This window comes from Heloderma suspectum, chromosome 15 (assembly GCF_057233095.1).
Source record: "Heloderma suspectum isolate Gila_16-S chromosome 15, 16-S_ref, whole genome shotgun sequence".
In the NCBI taxonomy this organism is placed as follows: domain Eukaryota; kingdom Metazoa; phylum Chordata; class Lepidosauria; order Squamata; family Helodermatidae; genus Heloderma; species Heloderma suspectum.
Genome location: NC_139472.1, coordinates 3,875,150 through 3,880,319, shown reverse-complemented (window position 1 = coordinate 3,880,319; position 5,170 = coordinate 3,875,150).

Below are 5,170 nucleotides of genomic sequence, written 5' to 3'. Positions count from 1 at the left end.
TCCATAAGAAGCCCCTATATCGCTTTCTCCTATACATGTGGATTGAAGGTGGCCTACTTTAGAGGACAATCCTCTATTTGAAGACGCCCTCTATTCCAGAGATATTGAACCTCTTTCAGCCCGAGGGCTGAGTTCTATTTCAGAGAAACTCTCGGGGGCCACATTCCAGGAGCGGGCAGGGCCAAAGGCAAAAAGGGAGGGGCTGGAAATACTAAAAATGCCAGCATCGAGCTAAAGTTCTTCCTGCCAGTAACTCAAGCCGCAGGAGAGGCATTTCAGCTTTCTAGAACGGGGGGAAACAGCCCAAAAGATTGGTGGTTGGGGGGAAGGGGTGTGGCCATGGGAAAGGGGGATGGGTTTCTGGGGAACCCCAGAGGGCTGGATAGGGGCCCTAGGTGTGGGAGCTTGTGCCCCAGACCTGAGGTTTTACACCCCTGCTCTATTTGAAGCGCTGTCCAGGCCAGGCCCGGTTTAAAGAAAGAGGTATAAGAACAGAAAGCAGGGGGCCTGCACAGTTAAGCCCTGGACAGCAGGCTAAGGAGCGAGCGCACAGGTCATCTCGCCACTGTTTCCTCCACTCCGTTGAGATATAGTTTATTTCCACTTCTATTCTAGGAATTATTTCTGTGTTTGCAACTATACATACATAGCATATGTACATTTTATGCAAGTCGATGTCCCCTTCTCTGCCCTTATTTGGAGATGCGCAAGCAGATGCTCGAATGCTGACACACAGGCACAGGCCTCCGTAACTCCCTCCTTCCCACTGCGGACACCAGCAGAGACTCTAGCACAGGGGTGGGCAACTGGCGGCCTTCCAGATGTTTTGGCCTGCAACTCCCATCAGCCCTAAGCTGTATAGCCGGTGATGAGGGATCAAGGGAGTTGTAGGCCAAAACGTCTGGAGGGCCACAAATTGCCCACCCCCACTAGCAGCACCCTCCTCTCTTGCTCCTTAGTTGCTTACTCTGAGACTCTGGCAAAGGGCTCTTCACGCTCTGGCAAAGGGCTCTTTAACCCCCGCCTTCCCAGTGCCAACAGCAGAAGACACTCCGTCAGAGCTCTCCCTTTACACCCGTCAGCTGTTCAGTCCTGGTGAACCACAACACAGGCAACTGGGCATGCACAGCAGAAGTGCCCTTGGTGTGGGATATGGGCAAATGCTCCTTAACCCTTTCCTTCCTGGTGTGAATAGCAGCAGAGACTTTAAAAGAGCCCTCCTATCGTGCGCTTCAACTCTGGCTTGCTCAGCTCAGCGCGGCACTAGTTACGGGCCCGGCTGTTCTAGGGAGAGCGGCACAGCGGAACTTTCCAGCACAGTTGCCGAGTCTCAAGCAAAAAGGGGTGCAGGAGGGTGTGTCGGAATTGCAGGAGGCAGCACAGGGGGTTCCTGCCCTTGTCCTTGTTCAAAGTTACCCTGCGTGAAAATCCCAGGCGGTGAGCACGAACAGAGAATTTTGTGGCTCAAAGATGTTTATGTTTTATGGTGGATTTCTTGCCTGCGGGCTCCCCCTGCTGTTTTCCAGCAGCTTTGCTCCTCGCAGGGAGGAACTCGGCAAGAAAAACAGAGGAAAAACTCTTTCCACACCGCCTCAAGCCCAAAGGTCAGCGTGAGCGCCGAAAGGAAGTCTGGAAAGGGACCGGGATGAGCAGGAACGCCGCCAAACAGAGCAGAAGAACCGTACCTTAGCGTAAAAGCAAAAGCTTTACATACAGACACTTCCAGGTTCAGTCAGCACTGCAGCTAGGTCATAGAACAGTAGGGTTGGAAGGGGCCTACAAGGCCATCGAGTCCAACCCCCTGCTCAGTGCTGGGGAACGTGACCCTCAGGATGTTCTTGGAGCCTGACTCCTATCAGCCCCACCCACCAGCGAGGAATGATGGGAGTTGCAGAGCAACAACGTCTGCGGGGCCAAAGGTTCTCCACCCCGAGCTAGGTAACGCTAGGGGGAAATGTGGGAGAGTTTGGGCACAGCACTAGTAAAAACAGCTGACCTACAGCCTGGCCCTGCGCATATTCACCCAGGCAGACATCCCACCGGCTTCAATGCAACTCACGCCCAAGCACGCGTGTGTTTAGAACCGCAGCTGCAATGTGAGACAAGGTATTGCCCAGGCGTAGTCCTCAGACATGTGCAGTATTGTTGCAGAGACGGGCTGAAGGAATCACTGGGCCTGAGCTTCCCTGGGCCAGTTTGTGCCAGCAGAGCCAATGCTGAGGGCTCATGGGAGCTGCAGGCTCAAACATCTCCAGGGACACGAGCTGCTCACCCTTGGCCTAGCGAGGCAAAAGGATGAGTCATCTTCCATTCAGGCAACTCTCAGGGCATGCCTGGGCACGATCTGGCCAACCCACCTTCCGTAGGAGGAAGCGGGGAGAGGATTGCCATCAGATCCTGAACTTGTTTACAGTCACAGTCGCTGGGCTGTAAGGGATCCTCGAAAGGTCATTCAACCCAACCGACAGCACATCGTTAAACCATGGAATTCTCTCCCACAAGACGTAGTGATGGCCACCAATTTGGATGGCTTTAAAAGCAGGCTAGAGCAATTTCTGGAAGAGAAGGCTGTCAGTGGCTACTAGTCCTGAGGGCTCTGTGCTACCTCCAGTTCCAGGGGCAGTATGCCTGTGTACACCAGTTGCTGGGGAATGTGGGCGGGAGGGTGCTGTTGCACTCATGTCCTGCTTGAGGGTTCCTGGTGAACAGCTGGTTGGCTGCTGTGTGAACAGAATGCTGGACTAGATGGACCCCTCGCTCTGATCCAGCAGGGCTCTTCTGATGTTCTGATGTTCAAATCCATAACAGTCTTCTGGTTCCAGTATGATTTTCCCAACCTATCTTTACCCAATAGAACTAACAACAAAGAGTCTTGTGGGACCTTAAAAGGCTAACACAGTTCTTCTGGCATAAGCGCTCATGGACTATAGTGGGAGAACATCTCAGGCTTCCAGGGTACTATATCGCAGTTTGTAAAGTGACCATTGCAGAGGAAAGGAATATCAAAGGGAGATCAGTACATATGGTGTGTATGGGGAAGAATTGTCCACAGTGAGATCAGGAGGAAGCTCAGTGCAGAAAGTACTGCATTGACAGTGGTCATTTACAGAGCAGCTGTTGCTGATAAGAAACATCTGGGCACTAGATAGGCCAATGAACACATGCGGTGTGATGAAAATCCATTGATTGTTAGCACTGGGGCTGGTTTGGAATCCCAGCCCCAAAATCCCCTATGTCCAAAGAAACCCGTCAGGTTCAGTCTCCTAAATCGCCCTCTCAAGCCATCTCCTCCCAGCCCAAATCCAGCACTCAGTTCCATGCAGAAGCCACGTGGTCCGTTCATTGGCTTGCATGAGGGTGCATTGCGCTTACAAATATTTAAAACCCCAAACAAAATCACATTTTTCCCTATATGAAATAAGACCCGAGGTTGAAAGAAACTTTACGTCTGCATTTTGCAATAGTTAAGAGGTCATGGAACGGAAGAGGTCTTAATTTACAGTGGTGCAGCGAGGCAATTATAGACCCAGGACTTAGGAACCTTACAAGGAACCCCTTTTAGACATCAATGTAGTATATGCAAGCTAACTTTTCCCTTCTCCCTCAACCCACTACCATTCCATGTCTGGTAACTGCCCCTACATTCCCGATATGTTAGACTTCCTCAACCTGGTGCCCTCCTGATGTGTGGGACTACAACCCCCATAATCCCCAGCCAGCTATGGAAGAAAGGTGGGACATAAATACACCAAATAAATATAAAGGCGGCCTACTATGGAATTGCTTTATCACTGCAGCAGGACACTTGTCAACATTTTCATTGACACAGCCTCAAAAAATCTCCACTCCTTTGCACCTGCTCATATGCTTAATGGATGTAAAACAAAAACAAAAAAAAGGAAGGAAACTTGTTGATGTCTGGAGAGGGAGATTTAATCCATTCCTTTCAGCTTCAGCCTCCACCGAGTACAGTCAGGTGTGAATGTTGTTTTAATAGTTTGTGGATGTACAGACACACTTTCCTGCTGGCTTCTCTCCTGTTCGTGCCAATATACGTATCTGCTCAGAAGTAAATCCCATTCTCTTCAATGAGGTTGACTCCTGAGAAAGTCAGCACATTGCTTTTGGGGATGACTTAAAAAAAAAAAAAAACCACCCCTCCTTCACACCGGCATGTAAGCTTAATGGATGTAAAGCCCTCCAAAAGGAAGGTAACTTGGTGATGTCTCAGAGGGAGATTTAACCCATCCTTTCAACTTCACCTTCTGCTGACCAAGATCATTTTGTTTTGAAATAAGTGTTTGCTAATGTGTAGGTGCAGAGGTGTGACTCTGTGAATAACCCCCCACCCATTTCTGCTGGCTTCTCTCTCTCTCTGCAGTGCCTAGTGAACTAAAGACTGAATGTAATGTGGTTTCCTTTCCCTCCTCTCTTTGAAAGAAGTTGGGAATGTCTTTTCAAGCCTTCCCAATTCCCTTTGTCCCTTTTATTGTTTTGCCTCAAGAACAACTAGCTGAAACAGGCCAACATACATGTCTGCTCAGAAGTAAACCACATTCTCTTCAGTGGGGTTTACTTAGGAGAAGGTCAGCACAATGCTTTCGGGATTACTTTAAAAAAAACAACCCTCCACTCCTTTGCAGGATTGCATCTGCACATAAGCTTAATGGATGTAAAAACAAACAAGGAAGGAAACTTGTTGATGTCCTGAGACTCCGCCTACATACCAAAATTAATGTGGTTTAAAATTACACGGTTGCTTCACAAAAGCGAAACTTTTATCAAGTCTACACTGCAATAATTGGCCATGGGAGTAGATGCAAATTCAAGAAAATGCGTTTTTAAACTGCATTAGCGTGGAAAAATGCCTCTATGTCGATTGGGCTCCTATCTGCATATTTGTGAAGTGTGGATATTTTTTGTCCCAATATGCATCCCTTTATACTTACATTGAACCTCACTTGCCTTTGAATTGCCCAGTGTTCCAGTTGGGAGAGATCCTACCACGTATCAAATCCATTTTATTTCTTGATATTTGATTTATCAAAAGATGCAACGCTACTGCAAAGGATCAGTGTAGCGTGAAAATGCTTACATGAAAAAGAAGGGATATGTCAAGCATGGCAGGGTAGCAAAACTACCTGAATTAAATGAAATGGTGACATGAAAA